At 45.9% G+C, this 23126-nt stretch overlaps 1 protein-coding gene across 2 annotated transcripts in view; it reads left to right on the plus strand.

Annotated features, from left to right (window-relative positions):
- The first annotated feature begins 1318 nt into the window (after nucleotides 1-1318).
- The window catches only part of LOC309368969 (galactosylgalactosylxylosylprotein 3-beta-glucuronosyltransferase 1-like), a 55544-nt gene continuing 33736 nt past the window's right edge, over nucleotides 1319-23126 (plus strand). For both annotated transcript variants that reach the window (XM_081909437.1, XM_081909438.1), the window contains exon 1: nucleotides 1319-2141. The gene's annotated coding sequence lies outside the window, so the exon portion shown is untranslated. The remainder of the gene's footprint in view (nucleotides 2142-23126) is intronic.

The raw sequence follows: 23126 nt of genomic DNA on the forward strand, positions 1-23126 counted from the left end.
TGCGGCTCTGGCTCGCCAGAGCAGCGATGTCACGCTGGCCACGTGACCCGGAAGTGTCTCCGGACAGCGCTGGCCCCTGGCCTCTTAAGTGAGATGGGCGCACAACCCCAGAGTCTGTCAAGACTGGCCCATACGGGCAGGGGTACCTTTACCTTTTATACTGAGGGGACGGCTTTCTTTGGCCGGCCTTGAATCTTCCAACGTTCAGGTTCACTGAATGACCCCAATCACGAGAGAGAGAGAAATATTATCTATATGCATTCTTCACACTATGCATGCTTGTATAATCTCTATCACGCCATCCCTCTTTTTTCTAAGCTGAAAAAAGCCTTTCAATTGTTGCAACCCTTCCTCATTAGGGAGCAATGCATATGTCTTCAAGCCCCCTGGATAGGAGGGATGGGCGATTCTGTCACTTTCAGTTTTTCATTTTTCCAGTCTTAAGTTCAGTTCTCCACATTTTGACATCAGTTTGCAAATTTTTGTTTCAAATGCTTATGATACTCAACAGTGTTTTAGTGCAGATGTCTCCTTTTTTTAAAAAAATTGTGCAGTGCTGCCTAATATACACATTTTTGTAAGCCATTTTTTCCCTGATCCAATGCACTATATACACTTTTTTTGGACACTTCACCCTAGTATATACATTTTTGTACACATTGCTTGGCAGGAGAATTGCATTGCAGAATTCAGAGAAGTGCAAATTTCAAAGGATGGTTGTGCTTTGGGCTCATGCCTTGTTTCCAAAAGTGCAAATAAGATGGACACACCTTTGAATGAGACTCAAGTTTTCTCCCCTCTCCCCTCCACCCCTACTGGACACACACATCTACTAACCATGAATGGCCTACCGGTTCCTAGAGAGCACAGACCCGTATATTGCGCCCACTCGCTGCACGTTTGTCATGGGACACGCAGGTGCAATACATACAGGTGTTCCCTTGCAAAGGGCAGAGTTGCCTTGCTAAGCTCGGAGTCCTTTCGACATGGCTTTCTCCTGAATTTTCTCCTCCGCTCTTAACACTTGGCACCCAAAGCACCCAGGAGGCGCAAAGCCGCTTTCTACGTATCAGGTCCCTTCCACAAGACTGCCTGTCCTGGGATCAGCGCCTGCAAGTTTCTTTGCAGCGCCCACAGCACCGCGTTGCCACCAACCTGTCAGCCCGCTCGCCGCCCCTCCCAATCTAATCCAGATTCACCCTTTCTAAAGCCGACCCGTTTGCAACCCAAACCCCCATGAGGAAGCGCCCCTCCCTCAACACGCTTCTTTGCGCATGCCATCCGCATCATTAAACCGTGGTCATTGGGGGGGGGGGGCTGCTTTCCCACCAGCCAGCGTCTCCCCGGTCTCCTCACAGTCACAGCCCCTGTCTTTCCCTGCATGCGAGTATGTGCGTAGCTTATTCGTTTTCCAACCCGGGTTAGCGATCGTGGGAACAGAAGAACCCGGCGGCGGCGGCCTATGGAATGAAATCGCGTAGGGGTTTCTGCTCCGGTGCACCCCCGCACCCCCTGGGGATTAAAAAGGCGGGGTCTCGGAGAAAGATGAGGCAGGCTCTTCCAAGCCGCCTGCTTGCCGAGCGAGCGAGAGAGCCCTCCTGCACCAGACGGGACCAAGGCGCGCGTGCCGTTTTCCTCCCGGGTCGCCCTTCTCGCTCTCAGCCCGCTTTCCCTCCTCTTAAGGTGGCGCGCCGGGATGTGGGCCGCTGCTCGGCGTCTCCTCCGCCGAGGGGGCCTTAAAAGCAAACCCTCCTCCTTGCCTCCTTCCACCCAGAGCCGCAAGCTTCGAGGTGCGCCGAGCGGCGCTGCTTTGTAAGGGCGCCCGGCGAAGCGGCTGCGCTCCAGTCGGCGGGAGGCTTGGCCAGGAGGAGGAGGAGGCGGCGGGCCGGAGTTGGATCGCGCGCAAGACGCCGCCGCCACTGGGGCACGTGCTGCAGCCGCAGCCGGCAGACCTGTAGCCTTGCAGCCGGACGGACGCCTGCCTGCCTGCTCGCCTGCCCGCCTCCTTTCCCATCCTGGAGCAGGGTGCCGCGGCCGCCTTTAAGCGCCGGGAGATCCCGCCGGAGACCCTCGCCTGGGTGATCTTGGAGATCCTCGTCGCAACTTACCCGCGAAACAAGACGACGCATTTATTTCCTCAGGTAAAAAAACAAACAAAAAAAACCCGCATGGAGAGGAATTGATCTTTGTCATGAACAGAGAGATCTTCACCGCATTCTTCTTCTTCTTTTAAATAAAATAAATAAATAAATAAATATTGAGGGGGGCAGGAGAGTCTCTCTCTCTCTCTCGGGGAACAATGTTTTAAGACTAAACACCCTTGACATTGCCCACTTTCCCCCCTCTTTTTGTAAGAGAGTCCCGTCTCTACTGGGCACAGTTAACTTTAAAAGGTGCTAAGCGAAGCAAATTGCCATGAATTTTAAGATATATATAATGGCTCGAATAACACCCTTCTTCTTAGGTACGAATATTTTCTCATCCTCAGCAAATTTGATGGATTTAAAAGAGACGGAGAGATGTGGGAATGTTTTTACATGGGATGGAATAATGCATTTTTCTACATCCCTCCCATATTTAATGCTCCGGTGAAAGAATCCTAGAGGATATTATCCAATCCATTATTTAACCCTCCCATCATCTTTACCTGAAATGTCACCTGTGTTTAACTACGTTTGGAAGAGGGGGGAATAGAGGTGCTGTTGCAAATTGCCGGGGAGCCTGCTCAGCTAAGGATAAGAAAGCAGCGGCAGAGATGGGCATGCAAGGACCCACTGCATTCTCCAATTCCCAATCAAATCTTCCTCTTTTGTTTGGATTAAACAAAAGGAGTCACACACAAAGGGGGGAGGGGGAGTCGCGGTACTTTAACAAAAGAAAAAGGATGTTTTTAAAAAGTCTTAACTATGACAACTTGGCAAGAGGCATTAATCCAAGATTCAGAAGATTGGACCACTTTTAGAACGTTAAGTGGAAGAAAATATTCTCTCTTTTTTCCCTCCTTTGCCCTTGCCATGCTTGTTTCTATTTAGGATGCATCTTCTTCCTTTTCTAGGATGTAATTATTGTTTAGGGGAGGATGAATCTGATGAGGGTAACAGCTTCACTTTCCCTGCCACTCTAAACCACTCAGGTGCAAACAAGGTCTAATTACCCAAATGAGAGGCATGAGCTCAGCATCCTCACTCTCTGACTTGTAAGCCATAATCAGGTACAGGAGGGACCCTGGACAAATTGTAGTTGCATACTGGCGAGAGGTGAGCACTCAGGGTTCGCTCGTGGGGATCGGCGTGTTCCCGTGCTGAGCTGTGACATTAAAGAGGTCCCACAGCAAAGCCCTTGATGAGATGCAGCTCGAATTAATCAACGTACAGAGCATGCAATGGCAGTGAGACCTACAGTCATGTAAGCTCTGTACCGATGTAATGCAGGAAATGGTTTAAGAGATGTGCTCTGGACGGCAGGCGTCCCACATCTGTGCCGAGCCGAGTTACAATGTCTGAGGATAAATGGCAGGCTACTAATATCTCTTGTGCCTTGGAAATCTGTATTCCAAGGGGAAGTTGTGGAGGTACAACTTCTGTCATGGTGTTGCAGTGATAGATAAGCCGTATCTGCTGAATATCTCCCTGCCACATCGATTTTAAAAACAAGGGGAGACAGCTTTTGATCCAGATTTGATCATATGAATCTTGCCCTCAGTCCAAAGAGAAAGTGAAGGATCATATCTCCACTGGAGAAAGTGTAGGACTTTTGTGCTTTTTGTATGGCCTGATCTGCTTCTACAGTCCAAAACAGCCTTAGCAGTCTAGCATACTCTCTCACACGCAACTATGCTTGGCTTAGAACAGGGACCATGGAGAAGAGGCCATTGCAGCCCTGATTATATACGTGGGCTGGTTGAGGGGGGGGGGAGAAGAATTGCATTTTGATCAAGCTAACCTGAAGTGGCTATTGAAATTCAGGACCGTGATGTGCCTGGAGGAAGTTGAGGGGCTGCCAGCCTGTTTTATTTGAGGCTATTACAAAGTGATGGAAGGTGCTAGGGGACAGCTGGGGGGGGGGTAGAACTGAAATGGCAATCAGGATTAAGGGGAGAAGCAGAGCCAAGGAATGGGAGCCAAAGACTGGAAGAGGTAGAGGAGTAAGTAGCTTGAGAGTGACTGGCAATGGCCGATTTCACTAGACAAGAGCTCAGAAATATGGCTGCCTGGTCGCCAGTGGTGACCATAAATTTAGTTCAAGTGACCAGCGGGGAAAGCTTCCTGTATATTCTGCCACACCGTTTTTTTAAAAAACTGCCAGCAACGCCAGGAGGTGGAGAAAATGCCCCTTTCAACATGGTGCCCGGCTGTCTGACTTTGCACTGAGATACAGCGTTTGTGTCATGGGTTACAAACACATCCACTACCCAGCTCTCGTCCTGTAAAATCTTCTTGCCAGGCAGCGGATATAAGAGAGGCATGCTGTGGAGCAGGAAGCAAAAGAAGAAGAGTAAAATCTCTCTGCCAGTTAGAAGCAGATGTTGGCTGTCCTGCCCAGGCCTGATCTACAGAGCAGATGTAGACAACATGGTGCCCTCCAAATGTGGCCAGACTCCAATTCCCATGATCTCTGACTATGCTGGCTGGGGCTGATGGAATTTGGAGACCAACGTCTGAAGGATGCCACGTTGGGCACACCTGCTAGAGAGGCCATGAGTGTCTTCACACATTACTTGTTTTAGGGCACACCTAAAAGGATAAAGTGTGAATGTGCCCAACATGGGTCTTGCTGGGTCTATGAGACGGGATTGTGATCAGGGCTTTTCTGTTGGCTCATTTCTTGCTGTGTAATGTGTGAATCGGCCTCGGGAGAAGAAGGGAGCATTACAAGTCAAGGTGGGGGATAGAACTAGAACTGCAGAAAGTATTGGAGGCTCAAGTTGTAGGTCACTGTATAGCAGAGGGGGAGAGGAGAGGACCCTAAGAGCAAAGGATGGTGCATGCTGAGGTTAGGACGGGGTTACCCACCTTTGAATGAGCTGAATGCATGTCAAACTGTGTCTTGTGTCTAGAAAGCTCCCAAGTCCTAGCTATGTACATGTGCTGTGTCCTCTGGTGCAGGATCAGGAACCAGTGTCACCCCTGCGAGAGTTGCATTTGTTTCTGGAGGGATTTGCATCCAAAGACAAACCTCTTCAAGGGACTCAAGGCAACCTGGCATTACTTGCACGGCTGTATTTAGCATGCATGTTTTTCACAGCTGCTGGGAGATAATTACTGAGATTGCAGCAGTTGGGGAGAAGGGAGTTTAGTCCTGATTGGCAAGTGCAATGCCCTAAGTGCTTTCCCCCAAGTTTCCCATTGCCAGAGTGTCCACGTATTTCACCATGTGTGTCTAGGCATGAGGGGACAGCAATGTAGTCCCATGTCTTAAATATGAAATTTGTGCTTTGTGTTTTGACCTGGATAACTCAGTCAGAAGAGCATGAGACTCTTAATCTCGGAGTCATGGCTTTGAGCCCCAGGTTGGGCAAAAGTTTGCTGCATTGCAGGGGGTTGGACTAGATGACCCTTATGGTCCCTTCCGACTCTGATTCTATGGTTTGCAGTAGTATTGCAGTCACAGCATAAATTTACACACACACAAACATTTATAATTTCTCCAAAATGACTCAAGAAACTGTAATAAAAAAACCAGAATGAAACAAGCATAGTCCCTGAAATACAACAATGGACATTTAAATTAAAAAGTTAGCAGTATCCAACCTGTTTAACAAATTCCAGCAGCACAAAGGTGACACGGAACTGACCCAGCGAAAATCATGCAATTAACTAAAAAAAAAAAGCCGCAGCATCTTCAGCGATCACCCAGCACAGTATAGTGATAGGGCATGATTGACTTCGCTCAATACAAATCCCACAACACAAATCCCAACCCTTGGCTACTGAGATGGAGGGAATTGGAACAGGCCCCCCAGGTGATGATGGCTCATGAGGTGTAAAACGTACAGAAAATGGTGGTTCCTAAGGAATCCAAGCCCCAAGCTGTTAAGAGATTGAAAAGATTGACACCAGCACCTTCCTGTTGAACCTGGAAATGAATTGCTGATCAGCAGCTGGCGTGAATTGCATAGAACTCCGATCACCTGCCGGCGTAATGCCTTTTCCCACTTGTGCAACAGGAATTTAGTAGTGACTGCCATCCTCACGCAGCCGGGGTAACTTGAATATAGGATTGGCTATGTATGTGGCACACTCTGTACCTAAATGCTGTTCATTGAGTGAGAGCTGTGAGTCCCCCTGCAGGGGGGTCAGAAGCACACAGAGTATGATTGCCATGCTTGTCTCGCAGGAGCACCAGCAGCCTCTTAGCATCACTTTCAGTGCACTTAACTCTGCACTAAATAAAAGGCCAGTGGGAGGAGGAGGAGGGAACCCTGCAGCAATTAAAACTCTATATTGTGTGTTTTGAAAGTCTATTGATACAGAATTAAAAGCATGCTGTATGCCAGAGCCAATCAAAAGTACCAACATGCTGAATATCCATTAATGAATCATTTCCACTTTTTGAGCAACGGTTGCCCAGAGAAGTGTGATATTCTAGGTGCTTTTAGAGAGAGCATTGCTGAAGGGGGGGGCAGGAATAGGCAGCCACCTTTGATGTGAGGGGAAGCAGCATATCACGTTTGCACAAAAACGTCACGTAGGGTGGACACGACGGACATTGGAGCAAGAGGAGAAGGGGTGCTGAATTTTGCATGCAGCGAGTCTGAATTTTTCTTTGGAAGAGTGATGCTCTGTAAATCCAATGGCATTTGTGTAACATAAGTGGTGGAACTGTGATCTCATTCAGGTCTCTCCCAAGGCCAAACTCGGTTGGTGCCCATAGCATGCAGAAGTGTGCACAGACACACATGAGGAATATGTTACAGGGCTGGTGTAATATGATTGTTATGTGCTTCAAATGCATTCTATCGGTGCTACGTGTAATTAATGAGCTCACTTCACTTTGGCTAATGCAAACTGTTCCATCCTCACCCCCAGAATCAGAAAATGTATTGAAATTCGTGAAATGTTGTGTCGCAGCGGAGAAACAGAAGCAAGTGTTCTTCATGTTGACTTTGGCAATAATTATTTGTATTAGATGTTGGAAAGTCCTAGCAAGATAGAGTTAAAAAGGAGGGGGCACTAGTTAAAGCATTTAATAACTTGTATGAAAATCCTATAAAAAGATGTTGAATGGCTAGTCCCCAACGATTTGCTTTATACAAGGCGTCTTCGGGTTTTCAGATAGGAGGAATGATTTCATACTTTTAATAAAAAAAAACTTAAGATGTCTGGAACTCCATTGTCTCAATGAAAAATTGTAGCGATAAGGAAGTTAGCTTTGCAGACTAGTTTAAATGGTAGCTTTTGTGTGGTGTTTAATCTATGTTCTTTCCTCGTAATCTTTACAACGCTTTCTTTGTACTTTTATTTTCTGTTTTTTGGAAAAATGTATTATTCAGTGCCTGCTCTGAAATTTGGACTATGTGATGCTCTCAGTGACATAAACAGGAGCCACCAGGGTCCAAATTCACCCCTTGTCCCCTGAAAACTCAAATTCTGAGAAGCCTCTGGACCCCTTCCCTATATATATAGATAGATATTTACTTGCATCAGCCACCAGCCACCGAGTATAAAATACAAACATGTACAAACACAGCTAAGCTGGTAAAATGACCAGCCTTTTCCTTTTCCTACCTTCACTTTCTTTGAAACTCACCTGATAGCGTCAACAGGAGGTCTCTCTGGCAACCTGTAAATCCTTCTTTCTCTCGCTGAAATAGCAAAGTTCCAGGTACCAGGAACCCTGCAAAATGCTGTTTCTCCTCAACGACAGCATCCTTGGCACAGGGGCACCTGGACCATGTCATTTCTACAACACCTGGTACCCATATAAGCTACTTGTGACTGCTATGAAGCTACATGACCCATGGCCCTTTGCCCCCCGGGGATGGTTCCATTTCAGGCAGCTTCCACATGGGGGTTTAACATTGTAGATGGAGCGCTGGCAACAGGATTTTTTTTAATTCACAAGATTCTAAAGGTGGGAAATACGCGGGCTGGCATTTTGAAGCCTGCAATGTCATGTGGACCTCAAAAACCTGCTTGCACAGGGAGCAGGGATCCCACAATGAACTGGGATCAGCTGCAGCTTATTGGTGAAGCATCTGCAGAAGTTCTGAGACAGAGAAGCCTGCCTGAAATCTGCTGTCTGTCAGTGTAGATAGTCCTGGACCAGTGACTTCACTCAGTATACAGCATCTGGAAGCACCTTCAGTGTCTGGAAGCACCTTCAGTGTCCAAGACATCAGAGAGCCAGAGAGCAAAGGAGTTATCACAGAAATAGCTTTGCTGAAGCCTCCCTGTTGTCAGTGTGGTATAGTGGTTAGAGTGTCAAGACTAGGACCTGGGAGGCCCGGGTTCAAATATAATAATAATAATAATAATAATAATAATAATAATAATAATAATAATAATAATAATGTGGGACGCGGGTGGCACTGTGGGTTAAACCAAGAGCCTAGGGCTTGCCGATCAGAAGGTCAGTGGTTTGAATCCCCGCGACGGGGTGAGCTCCCGTTGCTCGGTCCCAGCTCCTGCCAACCTAGCAGTTCGAAAGGACATCAAAGTGCAAGTAGATAAACAGGTACCGCTCCGGCGAGAAGGTAAACGGCGTTTCCGTGTGCTGCTCTGGTTCGCCAGAAGCAGCTTAGTCCTGCTGGCCACATGACCCAGAAGCTGTACGCAGGCTCCCTCGGCCAATAAAGCGAGATGAGCACCGCAACCCCAGAGTCGGTCACGACTGGACCTAATGGTCAGGGGTAACCATACCTTTACCTAATAATAATAATGTAATGTAATAATAAATAATTTTATTTGTACCCCACCCATCTGACTGCCCTACAGTTCAAGCAGTTCCCTCTATCCCAAAGTGCAGAAAGCAGATGGAACACATTGACCCTAAGAGGATGCAGACCCTGGAGCAGAAGCGACTCTGGAATGGCCCTGTGTGATCATTCATAAAATTATATATTTTCAAATGGGAAACAACTATTTTTTATATATTTCTAAATGGGAAACAACTATTGATTAAACTGGTGGTGGTGGGTTTAAGCCTATGGCCAGCAGTGAAAAGATACTGCCTCACAGAATAGCTCAGTTGGTTAGAGCATGGTGCTGGCAATGTCAAGGTTGCAGGTTTGATCCCCGTAAGGCACAGCTGCATAATCCTGCATTGCAGGTGGTTGGACTAGAATGGCCAAACTTGGCCCTCCAGATGTTTTGGGCCTACAACTCCCATCATCCCTAGCTAGCAGGACCAGTGGTCAGGGATGATGGGAACTGTAGTCCCAAAACATCTGGAGGGCCAAGTTTGGCCATGCCTGGACTAGATGATCCTCAGGGTTTCCTTCCAACTCTGATTCTATGAGATTCTATTGAGAACTGAAAAGAGCTTTTGGGGGGAGTGGTGTTAATGGTTAAAAGCACGTAGCTTTCATGCTACATTATCTAAAAAGTGGGTGTCTTGCAATTAAACACAATTTATTCATTGAAGAAAAGCACCTCATGTCATCGAAAGGAGGGAATGAAAATCAGTGTCGCCGTGGAAATAATGCAGGTTTAGTCATTTGGGGGGCTGCTTCATTCCGTGAAGAAATGAAGCATAATTCATTATATCTCGGTGCTCAGAACACCAACAGACGCAACAGGTTTCCTGTAGCTCAAGAGCAAAAACAATTGGATGCAGCTGAATCCGACGGTTCAGTGTATAATTTGCGCTGCCCTTTGCTCCTTGGAAAGGACACTGCAATCAGCTGTGAAGCCTGTTTGAGGCATTGTTTTACGAACCACACTGGAATACAAAGGCCGGGCTAAACTGTTCTGAGCCGGTGTGCTTTCAGTTGTCCCAGGTATTTTGCATCAATGGCCACAGCTCTGGTAGCTCTCTGCTTGCTAAATGAAGCAATGTAATAAAAAGGAGAAATGAGCATTCATAAAATTTAAACACTTGATGCAAACCTGGTAAGGCTAGTCGTAATGATGCAGAATTGCCAGGTTTATGTGGCTACATATTGCAGTATGTTAAGAAAAGCAAAAGCAATTTTGTTTGGGGGAAGTGCTGCCAGCCAATCACAGACTTTGGATAGACACACTACAGTTCTACTGTGAAAAGATCATATTATGCTTCTTTGGTGGGTGGGCCCTCGCTAATATGTGCTCAAAGTAGGGATGGATGAATATGTCAATTTTTGGTTCTCTCAGTTTCTAGTTTCTCCAGTTTTGTGCAGAACTAAGGGTTGTGACCCTGCTTGTATTGCTCACCTACCCACCCACCCCCACTTAGACCTCGTCAACCCTCCCCCCTCCCCTTACAACTCGCCAAGCCACCGTGCCCTTTCCTTACACGGCTTTAGGGAGCAGTGTGGGTTGGTGTCGGGGGCTGGCTGGATGACAGTGACTAGTAGGAAGCGCTAGCTGGGGAATCCCCAAGGGAAACCCCAAGAGAACCCCCAGGGTCTCCCAGGTGGGTGCCATTGTCGTTCCAAGAGAACAAGGGAGGTTTTCACAGTGAGTTCCAGCACCTCTTTTTCTAGAAAAATAGCACTGGGAACCCCCCAAGGCAAATCCCAGAGGTGGAAGGCTCAGAGCCCAGGGATTGGTGGTGGGACATTGAGGATAGATCAGAGGGGGAAGATTGGGAAAAGGTGCTAGATACCGAAGTGACAGCAGGGTTTAGTGAGCAGGAAGAGCCTGTGACAGGGAGCAGTTCAGACTCGGAGGCTGAAGCAGAAGAGGCAGGGTGTGGGTGGGTGTCAAGGGACTTCTGAAGAATTCTGGAAGTGCAGTGTCATATTGACTTCCCACCACCATTTTAATTGCTTTCATGCATGGTTCTCGCAGTGTGCAGGATCTCATTTCAGCTGGTCTGGTTTTTCTCAGCGAGGTGGCAGTGTCCATAAAGCAGACCTACATGGGGCCAGGCAAATGATGGTCTTCTTTCCTATATCAGTGCTGCTTGGCCCCAAAGAGGGCTTTCTCTGTCTCCCTGTATAATGCGAAACTGGCATGGCTTCAAATCCATGTTAGTGATGCTGGGTATGCATAGCATGGGATGATAATAATTCTGGATAAACAAACATGGTCTAGTAGAGCATGGTCTCATGTGTGACTTATTTGATAATGTTTATAAATGCTGAGGTTTTGTTTTGTGTGTGTGTGTGTGTGTGTGTGTGATTGAGTGGGATTTCATTTTATTTATTCCCTGCATGCATATGCTATTTCCCCCCTTTTTTTTGGAACTCAAGAGAGTGGGTTCCTCCAGTTGACCTATTTATTGTGCATTCATCCTGATATGCTTGCGTTGTGCCCAGTCTTCATGGGACATTTGTTCTGCTTCGTTTGTGACAATGAGCGAGCCTCTTGATTTGCTTCTGAGTGTTCATCCTCTTCCCCGTTGATCGTTTGTTCATCCCACACAATGCATTTCCCTGTCACTTTCCTAATCTAAAAAAAAGAGAGGGGTCAGTTTCTTGTTAAAAAGTGGGTCTGTTTCGCCAGGGCAAGGAAGTGCTTTAATTCACTAATAATAATAATAATAATAATAATAATAATAATAATAATAATAATAATATTATTATTATTATTATTATTTATACCCCACCCATCTGGCTGGGTTTCCCCAGCCACTCTGTGCGGCTCACAACAGAATATTAAAAACAAGATAAAACATTAAAAACTTCCCTAAACAAGATGAAATGACTGAGTAGCCATAGTCACACTGGTAACAATTTCAGGGTCATCACATAAGCTTTTTGTTTCATTTTTGAAAGAAAGAAGTAGCGAGTCCAAGATCTATGAAAGAAACTGAGCTAAGCATATCCTTATTTCAGCTGGGAGAGCATGAGGGGTGAGGAATGAGGGGTAATGGTGCAAACCTAAACTTACAGGATGCTCTTGAACCCTTACTGTGAATTAGTGACAGCCCAGGAGGACCCAGCATATACACGGTTCCCAGGCAGTCCCCCATCCAAGCACTAGCCAGACTCTGGCTAGCTTAGCTTGAGGGGAGTGATGTTGTGTTGCCTGCCTTCAGACTGTAGATCTGATTTCGTCTCAATCAAAGGTGGTCTGACCAATGTAGAACCCTGTTAGCTCCTATTAACAGTAGTGCAACGGATGCCTTAAAAAGCAATCAAACACAGATTCCATTGACTGGAAAGGTGGAGGAGAGGGGGCTGCCGCTGTTTGCTATATATCAGATATTCCCTTGAGGCCAGCATGCAAGGTGTGCAGCAATATCCATTGGCTCTCTGCTTGTCCTGGTTAAGCATATGCAAATTCCCAAGGTTCAGCAAAGTACCCGGCTTAATTTAAAGACTTGTTTCTGCTATAACGACGGACGTCCCCCTGTTGTTTAATATGTTTTCTCCTTGTTTATTCTCTGAGCATAAGGCAGGAAGGTCTCCGTCTCCTGACGCCATTTCGTATGCCCCCGCCCAGCTGCCCCAGCCTCCCCACTCCACGGTTTTGGAAGCCGTCCCATCTACAGACTCCCCCAGTTTGGCTGCTTTCCTAGGATGAGACTTCACAATTGCTGGCTACTTCAAGCCAGAAATCAATCAGCCAGGAAATTCCTTCTGTCTGGCACTCAGAGAATTGGTAGCCTGTTTCCAAGAGGCTTCAAGGCAGGAGTGTGATGAGTTGCGGGGGTGGGGGGCAGGAGGGGCCGCGGGAAGGAATCGGGGAAGAACGCCACTTTATTTGAAAGCAATTGACAACTCAGAAATAATCAGCACGGAAAGTAATGCCCTTGTATTTTGAGAGTTTCCCCACTCCTTGGCCTCACCTGTCCTTTGAGCACATCTCTGCATAATGCTATCGTTGTGGTTGTCCTTAACTTTCTTTACAAAGTCACCTGCAGGTGCACGTTCCCTATACTTTGGTTCACAGTTGAACACCTTCACGATTTAATCTGTGCCGTGCCCCACAGCCAAAGAAATTTCAACATGGCAGCATATTACAGTGAATGTCAGGAGCTCACAGGGTGAGGGAAACAGGGGGTCCTCGCCTCCTCCTGCAGTGGTCACTGGTGGGAGCAAGGAGAGTCACGCTATGCGGCTCCAAATTTAACATAGTGACCTTGGGACTGTACCCCATCGTCCCCTGTGTGGCTGTATTTGAGAAACCACGGCCTGGGGTTTCAAAAACGTAGTGGGGGGAGGCATCTGTAAATTATAAATGGCTTTAAACCAGTTGACAAGCTGGAACGTGTGTAGAGGAGGGCGAGCAAGATGGTCAAAGGTCTGGAAATCAAGCCTTATGAGGAATGGTTGAGAGAGTTGGGTATGTTTATATCTTGATTTTATTCTGTGAACCATCGTGAGACCCCCAGGTATATGACAGTATATAAATTCTGATGATGATGATGATGTTTAGCCTGGAAAAGAGGAGACTGACAGGATATATGATAGCCATCTTCAAATATCTCAAGGGCTGTCACATGAAAGAGGGAACAAGCTTGTTTTCTTCTGCTCTGGAGGGTAGGATACAAAACAATGGCTTAAAGTTACAAGAAAGGAGATTCTGACTGAACATACAGAAAAACTTTCTGACAGAAAGGTTGTGGACTTACTTGGAGGTTTTTAAGCAGAGGCTGGATGGTAATTTGTTATAGATGCTTTCTCTGAGATTCCCTTACAACTCTATGATTCTATGTCAGACCATTGATTGGTCCATCAAGCTCATTTCTGGTGACTGTAATAAATCAATTCTACTTCAATTCTGGTCCATCAAGCTCAGTTTTGCCTGCACTGTCCAGGATTTCACACCAAGGTTTCTACCTGGAGATGCCAGGGATTGAACTCAGGACCTTCTGCATGCAAAGCAGATGCTCCAATAGACTTTGAAGGCACATCAGATGGCCTCAGCAGAAGAACAGTTGCTTTCTAAAGGAAAATAACAGGAGCCACATAGGCCTAAGATGGCTCTTTTGCAGGGTTGAGGGAGGGCTGAAATGCCAGTGCTCTTTCTGAGCAGCTTGCCTAGACTTTTTCAAGCACCATCTGATTTTGTTCTCCTCCATTCCGTAACATTGTACCCCCTTTTTGTTGCTTTTCATCTCCATGCGCAATTCCCCTCCCAATCTCTCTCTCCCCCTTCCCCAAATCCGCACAAAGGTGAAAAGGAGCGAGGAATGAGGCAGGGATGGCTCTCCTCTATCTGCTGCTTCTCTCCCCACCTCCACCATGAATGAGCCCCTTCATCCTCTCCTCCAGAGGAAACACAGATGCTTTTGTTTGGCGGTCTTGTAGGATAGGATGGAATTAATAAATCGGAGAGCTGATGTTGTGCTGCTACATTCTTTGCAATTTTAAGGCGAGAGCCTGAAAGAAAAGTTAATTTGCCTTCGGAGAAACCGCAGAGGCTCGGCCGACTGTTTATCCCCACTTTTATTTTTCTTAGACGCCGCTCCTTTTATTTTCTTCTTCTTTCGCACTCAGCCCCCTTCCCCCTTTCACCTCTCCCCCGTAATCCATCTCTGCTTTCTCACAAGGAGGTGCCTTATGCAGAGTCAGGCCATGTTTTCAGTATTATGGAGAGCTGTCCAGGGGTCCAGACAGGAGAAGCTCCCAGACCTACATGGAGACGCTTCGGATCGAACCTGTGACCATTGTGCATCTTCCGCCATCCTGCCCCACCTTCCTCTTTTTGTCTCTTCACTCCTGACGCTTGCTTTTTCCTACCAAAAACAGACAAGGTAGAATTCGTATGGCTAAATCGCTAGCAGTATCAAGAACACACTTAAGTTTGCTTCCCAGTTCAGGGGAGATAGCTTTCCACATTCAGATATTTCTTTGTGCAAACCAGGTAAATATTGGGGGCCATTGTATAAAGTAAAAAGGTAAAGGACCTCTGGACGGATGGAGGGGTTGATAGCATCAACACCCCAAAAAGGTATTGTTTCTCCCATAGTTGCAGCCTTGGATTCAAACAGAATCAAACGTTGCTCTCAAATGTTTCTCCAGCTTGCTGCTTCTAGCTCACATCCCGGCCCCAACTCTGCTCTCAGCTGTGGCTTTTTCTGTCCCATTTGCCCATCACCTCACCAGGAAGCTAGTTTGGCTATTTCCCAGAATGAGAAGGCTTGATTAGCTTTTCATACTTGCTGGATCCAGGGGTTAGAAGAGTCTGGCATACAGTTTAACACCCACCCACCACAAATTCATAGCAGTAAGTAGATTGTGTCTTTTTCCTTCCCGTTTTATTGATGGGAAGCCAAGGTTGAGGAGTAATGATTTGCCCAAGGTCAGCCTCTGTAAGTCCACTCTAGAGCAGGATCCAGATTGCCGTATAACATTTTGTGCATTTGAAAAGAGGCCGGGGTGTACTAGATATATATCGCACTCTGTGTGACTCCTCAGTGAATCATGGGTCTTCTTTGTGGCATTCAGTTTCCTCAGCCACAAATCCTGCGTTCTCTTCCGGCATGGAACACTGGAAGCTTGCAAGGCAAGTCAGCTTGGCAAATCACTGCTTTGAAACTAGAACACCTAGGAACATGTTGACTGTTCTCATTTCCCATACATGATATTTCTCTGTGTTCCTGTGAGCAGAATCGGATCCTGCTGCTTCCGGACTGGCAGAGGCTCTGCTCCTTGAATTACAACCAAAAATATGCCCAGGCTTCCCCTTAAGCTTATGTGATTCTGTTCAAGCAGAAGAGTTGCGAACAATTCCATATGCTTGCATGGCAGAGAAGCAGAGCTGGGGAAGGGTTGAGAAATTTCTGTGGCACCCTTTGCCGTGCCTAGTGCTGTCCCGTGCTGGTTGGGCCTGATGGGACTTACAGCCCAAAATGTATGGAGGGCACCAGGTTGGCGAAGGGGGCCATTGCATAGAAAGTTCACCACACATTAGCTGTCGTGAAAGCCATACAAACGCTTGAAGAGAAGGCTGAGAGGTGATCTGATAGCCATCTTCAAATATCTGAAGGGCTGTCACATGGAAGATGGAGCAAGCTTTATTCTGCTGTTCCAGAGGGTAGGACCCAAACCAATGGGTCTTGTTATTCAAATAACAACATCAGGAAGAACTTTCTGGTGGTAAGAACTGTTCAACCATGGAACGGGCTACCTCAGAAGGTGGTAGAATCTCCCTCATTGGAGGTGGTTGGTTGGTTGGTTGGTTGGTTGGTTGGTTGGTTTAAAAAAGGTTTATGTATGCAGCATTGATATTGCTCGGATATATGTATGCCCAATTATATAGAAATTGTGGCTTTTTGCCTCCCAAACCTATTGGTTGATAATTTTCCTGTTCTGTTGGAGAGATGTGGTTTCTCTCTGGATCATTTGTGGCTATGGATGAAGATTTATGAACTTTTGTCACTATGCATATGTGCATATTTATATATAGTCAAATTTTGTTTTTAGTTCATATCAATTCAACACACACACACACACTTACAACAACAAAGGAGCAAACTAAAATGCAGCAAAAGTGGAGATGAGGGAAGGTTGAGGGATGTGAGTAACATTCAAAGATTTTGTTCACTTTCAATTTGTGAGAATGTCAGAAAGCGATATGCTGTGATCTGCCAGAGGAATTCGGCATTTTAAGTTTGTTTATGCTGCATGTAGTTTTGTTTGGGGCCGAGTTATCTTTCATTGATGTTACCTTGTTAAACTTTTGTTTTGTGATGGTCGGATGACTAAATACAAATAAATGAATCTTGATCATTGATTTGGAAGGATTTGATTGCCGTGATGTACTGTTAATAATTCAGACTGTAACAATTGGTGCTGATGGGAAAGTTCAGGCTTGCACATCCAATCAAGGCACAAGCGTCGAGTACGCCAGGCAGAATCTGCAATGTGCTTTTGCCACTAACTTTACTTCCAACTCCTCTCCAAGGAGGCCCCTGAACCGTGGAATTAGATTTTCAATTGGCAATATCAATTCCAAACCCAGACCCTGCATTCTTGCATCCTTTAAACTTGAGATCTAAACTTATATTATGATTGGAGGACATGAGGCTGAAAAATAAATAAATTGTGATGGGGCCTAATGAATCTGTTCTACCTGATGTGTTCTACCTTGTCCAACCCCAAAAAATGAATGGGATTCAAGGAGCCTAACTTCCAGAAGGGCAGTAGAAAGGGGAGTCGGCTGCAGCAAGTAAACAATAAAGATTTCTTTGGCACTCAGTAGATTAACTGTGGTATATGCCTTTGCGGGCAAAAACCCACTTCATCAGATAAATTAAGTGCTACCCGAAGTTGGCAGGTATGCATGGATAGAGAGGAAAATATGTAAACACTCAATGAAAGCTAGTGCCATAATATGTTGGCTGCTATGTGAGGTGCCACAAGATTCATCAATGTTTTTAACAGTAGTTTGGAAACTTTTGCAAGTTCTGCAGCTAGTGGCCCTACTCCCACGACTACTACTAAGCAGTATTTTTTTATCCTGTATTTTATCCTGTGAGCCACCCTGAAATCTTATGCTGAAGGGCGGTAAAAGGTAAAGGGACCCCTGACCATTAGGTCCAGTCGTGACCGACTCTGGGGTTGTGGAGCTCATCTCGCATTATTGGCCGAGGGAGCCGGCGTACAGCATGACTAAGCTGCTTCTGGCGAACCAGAGCAGCGCGCAGAAACGCCGTTTATGTTCCCGCCAGAGTGGTACCTATTTATCTACTTGCACTTTGACGTGCTTTCGAACTGCTAGGTTGGCAGGAGCAGGGACCGAGCAATGGGAGCTCACCCCGTCACAGAGATTCGAACTGCCAAGCTTCTGATCGGCAAGTCCTAGGCTCTGTGGTTTAACCCACAGCGCCACCCGCATCCCACGAAGGGCGGTATATAAATCTAATAAATAAAACAAAAATAAAATATGTTGTTTACATTAGCCCCACCTGTCCAGGTAGCGGATAAGTTTTAGATCCACATGTGAACTCTGCAGCTGGAGCCCATCCCTCAGTCATCTTGGCCCAAGGCTGCCACTTGTCCTGTCTGAAATGAATGACAGGCAATGCATCTCTGAAGCATATGCAAAGGGCTTGGATGGGCCATGGATGAAAGGTGGGTTCAGTACTTGCCTGGAGCTGGAGCCCAGCTCCTTCAGTGAGCTTGAGGCTTTTCTGCTTAATTCTATCATGAGTCAAATAATTTGCAGGATGACTGCATAGTTTGTGGGTGCCTCTGCTGACACCTATGGCAACCTGTAGCACGGGCGTGGGGAACCTCAGGCCTGGGGGCCAGAAGCAGCCCTTCAGATCTCTCTATCTGGCCCTCATAACTCTCCCCAGGCCATACCCTTTACTGGTCCTACTTTGCACCCCAAGAGTTTTTTGTTTTTTTTCCAAAAAAATGATTGATTTTCCAAATTTATAACAAACATCAAAAAGCAAACAAACAAACATAAATCCTAACTATATTAGTTCCCCTTTTGTTAACAGGTGACTTCCTCAAATCCCCCTGGCTGAGTTTCTATGTATATCATTGTAACAGTTTTCCAAAACTAATTTCTCATAAAATTTACTTAATCAATTAACATCTTTCTTTCTTTTCATTTTAACTTTAGATATATAGAATAACATCACATATTTAAATCCTAAGCCAATCCAGTACTTGCAAGTATTTCTTTTTAAGTTATCTTAGCATATTTAGCTAAATAGTCTTTAAATTTCATCCATTCCTGCTGGTACTCCTCATCCTTCTGGTCGTGGACTCTTCCGGTCAGGTCGGCTAGCTGCGAAAAATCCATCATCTTCATCTGCCATTCCTCCCACTGTTGGTACTTCTTGTGATTTCCAATTTTTGGCCAGCAAAATTCTAGCAGCTGTTGTGGCATACAAAAACAATCTAATATCTTTCTTGGGCAATTCCAAACTTATTGTTCCAAGAAGAAAGGCCTCTGGTTTCTTGCACCCCAAGAGTTCTTGCCGGGTTGGAATGTGCCTGATCAAATGCCTCTTCCTTGCCTGTGTGTGTGTAGCAGCTAACCAAATGAACAAAGGTAAAAAAAAAAATGCCAGGCATGTGGCCTTCTGAAGGCTGCTCAGGAAGGACTGTGGCCCTCAGGCCGAATACATTTCCTCGTCTCTTGCTGTAGTGCCATTCATTGAAGATGGAATGGGGAAGCAAAGCCAGTGAGAGAGGCAGGGTCTCTCCTTGATGAATTGACCAACTACACACCCTCCAACATCCTGCAGAGGAATGTAGGAATGAAAATCACGGGAGACATATGTGCAGAAAACATATGTGCAGAAGGAAAACTTCCCTTTAGAGGAAAATCAGGATGTGTGTCTCTCTGGGCTGCACTGGGCTCCATGTGAGGGCTCCATGTGAGTCACTGGGCTCTGGGATCCATGTGAGTCACAGGATTCATCCGAGAGCATGGCTCCCCAAAACGTGCATCTTTCAGAGATCCAGGTAACCGGCAAGAGAGCATGGCCCCCAAACATGAGCATCTTTCAGGTCCACACACTCAACAAAAATGGGACTTCCAATCTGAAGCCGGTGTGGCTTCTGTAATTCCGGGATGTCCTGCTCAAAGCGGGACAGTTGACAGGTATGCAACTAGGCAGAGGACTTGGTGCTGCAGGCAGCTGCTGCTTCTGCTACATGTCAAGGCATCCCCAGGGAACCACTACAGGCACTTGGAGGTGAGGAAGCTGTGCCGATTCCACACATGACATGTCAGCAGCATGGCTTCCTTGCTGCCTCATAACAAGGCTCTGGGCTTGTTATAAGTAATACCTCTCCACACACCCCCAAAAGAAATGTGCTAGTTCTTGCTGATCACTGATTCTTCTGGGGCGCACATGTGTGATTCTTAGCATGACATGAGTAACTAAGATTAGTCACAGATATAAATAACTTGTTTTATCAAAACCCATCTGTTTCCTATGGTATTGTCATCCAGAAAGAGCCAGTGTTGCTTTCATCAAAATAAAATATCAGTGCCCTCAGTTACCCTTTGTGCTGTCTGAGAAAGTTCACTGGGGGGGGGGGGACCAACTAGCCAAAAGGTAATATCTCCCCACAACGCCTGGAGGCAGAGCCAAGTAACCAGTGGTTTTTATCTTTTCAATGGGGAACAGCCCTTGTTTTTGGATCCCATCTGCCATGTTTTTTGCACTGACTAGGATCCAACTCAGTGTGTTTCAAACTTGGGTCTCTCAATATTGTTGGACTCCCAAGTCCCACCATCCGGTGTTCAGAAATGATGAACATTGCAGTCCAAAAACAACTGGAGACCCAGGTTTGAAACACACTGATTCTAACCTTATTAAAGCTGCCATTCTGTATCCAGATGCCCACTGGACACAAGTGGACTTACTTCTGCGAGTAGGCATGGGATTGTACTTAACACCTCTTTCTTGCAACTGTTACAAACTTTAGACTTCAAGGTCTTTTCCTTCTCATCCCAACTTTTTCTTAGCCTAACATTCAGTCCAGTGTTAAAAACTGAGATATGAAAGCTAGGAGCTAAATGGCACTCTAAACCTAGGTTATGGGCGCAACAATGGAATGTCTAGGTATGCTTTTTTATAACAAGAATAATAAACTGAAAATGAATGAATGGCAGCTGAAATATTATGTGCATTTTTCACATGGTCTAGTCCTTAGCTTGCACACACCCCTAATATTCTTAAGAGGGTCTCTTCTCCAGTCTTCAGAGAGTAGCTGGAAGTGGGGAGGCAGAAAAAGGTCCTTCTTTCCTTTTACTGTGCAGTTTTAATCTGAAATCTTAGGCGCAGTACTACGCCCAGAGCTCTGAAACTGCTTGTGCTAATGAAATTCCCTGTTGCGAAATGTGCCTAGAACAATGGGAGTTTCGAACACTGATCCAGTCTGAATATCAGGGGAACACAAAAGCCTGCCAGCTGCACTGTGACATTTTACTTGATCCTAATTAAATGTATTGCCTCTTTATTTTGGGGTCTCCCCACCCCCCACCCCGAAGCAACCCACAGTTATTGGATCTACTACAAAAGTTTGCACAATCCGCATATAAACCGGGGACACCGGGAGAAGGATCGTGATTCAACATGGTATACTCTGAAGCAGAGGACACCCTCCAGGTTTTGCACCTCCCATCATCCCTGGCCATGCTAGGTGGGGCAGATGGGAATTGGGGTCCACATTCGCCTGAAGGACCCCATGTTTCTCAATCCTGCTCTAAAGACGACCAATGTCTTGAACATCATGCAGTACATGGTTTTGTGCTTCCCCGCTGCTATGGAAAATGCAGGTTTTCAGCCACTCTCTGTCCAGCAACTTTTAACAAGAGGCTGCTTGCTTTTTTTGCCCCTGTGCCCCAGCATGTAAGCTATAGTAGATACAAGGCATGCGACAGCTGGCCTTAGTCGACTGCATGTTCTTAAGCAGGTGAGTTCATCTTAAGGAACTACATACGCCACGCATGGAAACTTGTATGCCATGAACTCCCATCTATCTAGTCCAACATTCTGTTCTCACAGTGGCCATTCAGATGCCTGTGGGCTTTGATATGCATTTATACTCCGGCCCATATCATCCATCCAGTTCGGCTATTATCTTTTCACTGATTGCAGGGTTAGTTTGCTTGAATGCACATAGGAAACATTCTCTGTCAGTTGGGCTGGCGGCAGCAGCACAATATCAGGCTTTTAAGCTCCAAGCAACAACATGTACAACCATCATCTCTGGAGCAGTGTGACTGACTGTGAAATAAAAGTAAGTCCCCTACAAACAGACCTAGGATATGAAAGCTGTGCTCACACATATTCCCTGAGTTCATTAGTAGCACTTGGCTACATAGACAATGGTTTATACACACACACACACACACACACACACACACACACACACCATTTTAGAAGTTTCTTGCAGCAGGATTTGCTGTTGCTGTTGTGTTCCTTGCATTTGATGAAAATTACTGTTTAAATATTTAGTTTATTCTTATGCATTTGCTGTTCAGGCAGCATTGCATGTAATTTTAAACAGGTTTTAGGCTCCATTTAGGTGGTTCTCATGTTTGAGAGTTGTCTGATTTTTAGACATTTGGGTTTTTGATATATGTGTGTATGAGAGGGGGGAAACATTTAAAGGAACTTGATAATTTTATTTGATTTAGTGGAAGGACTATGAGAGTGCATTATATCCTACATTTTATGATCCCATTCTTAGGGCATATACTATTTGTATATTTATAGTGCCCCTGAGAAAGGATTTGATCCAACGTGTGACAGGGCTAGAATAAATCTCATTTGAAACATCTGGACTTGCTTCCCCCTTGCAAGTGGTGCTTTCCCAGTTTTGTGGTTGTCTCGGTGCTACATGCCTTTTTGCAGTGGTGTTTCTGAATACAGCCTAATTAGCCATTTGCATCAGGACCAGGATGGCCTTTCCACTAGGTGGCTGCCTAGGACAGCACTTTATAGGGACCTGTATCTAATGCTGGAACAACCTGGTGGATGCAGAAAGGCAAAGAACGGGACAACAGGTAGGGAAAGTACATCAATGGCAAGTCCTATGCAAAGAACTTGTGCATATTTACTTTGATATAAGTTCACTAGGCCTTTCTCCCAGTTAAATGTGCATGAGATTTTGGCCCCAGTATATTACATGTGCTATTCTTTTTTAAAAAAATAAACCCAAATAAAACAAAGCATGATCATGAGTCCACTGAGAGCTGTAGGAGATGAAAACGAAGGTTGGAACAGGCATGCCTTGTTAGAAATCAATAAGCCACTGTAATCAACAGGATGGCAGGCTAAGAGATCCAGGATGAAAGAGTATACCCAGTACATTATTATTATTATTATTATTATTAATAATAATAATGACACGGGTGGCACTGTGGTCTAAACCACTGAGCCTCTCGGGCTTGCTGATCAGAAGGTCAGCGGTTTGAATCCCCACGATGGGGTGAGCTCCCATTGCTCAGTCCCAGCTCCTGCCAAACTAGCAGTTCAAAAGCATGCCAGTGCAAGTAGATAAATAGGTACTGCTGTGGCAGGAAGGTAAACGGTGTTTCTGTGCGCTCTGGCTTCTGTCATGGTCTGTGGACAAATGCTGGCTCCCTCAGTCTGAAAGCGAGATGAGCACC

The sequence above is a fragment of the Podarcis melisellensis genome, assembly GCF_964234715.1.
Source record: "Podarcis melisellensis genome assembly, chromosome: 4".
Lineage (NCBI taxonomy): Eukaryota > Metazoa > Chordata > Lepidosauria > Squamata > Lacertidae > Podarcis > Podarcis melisellensis.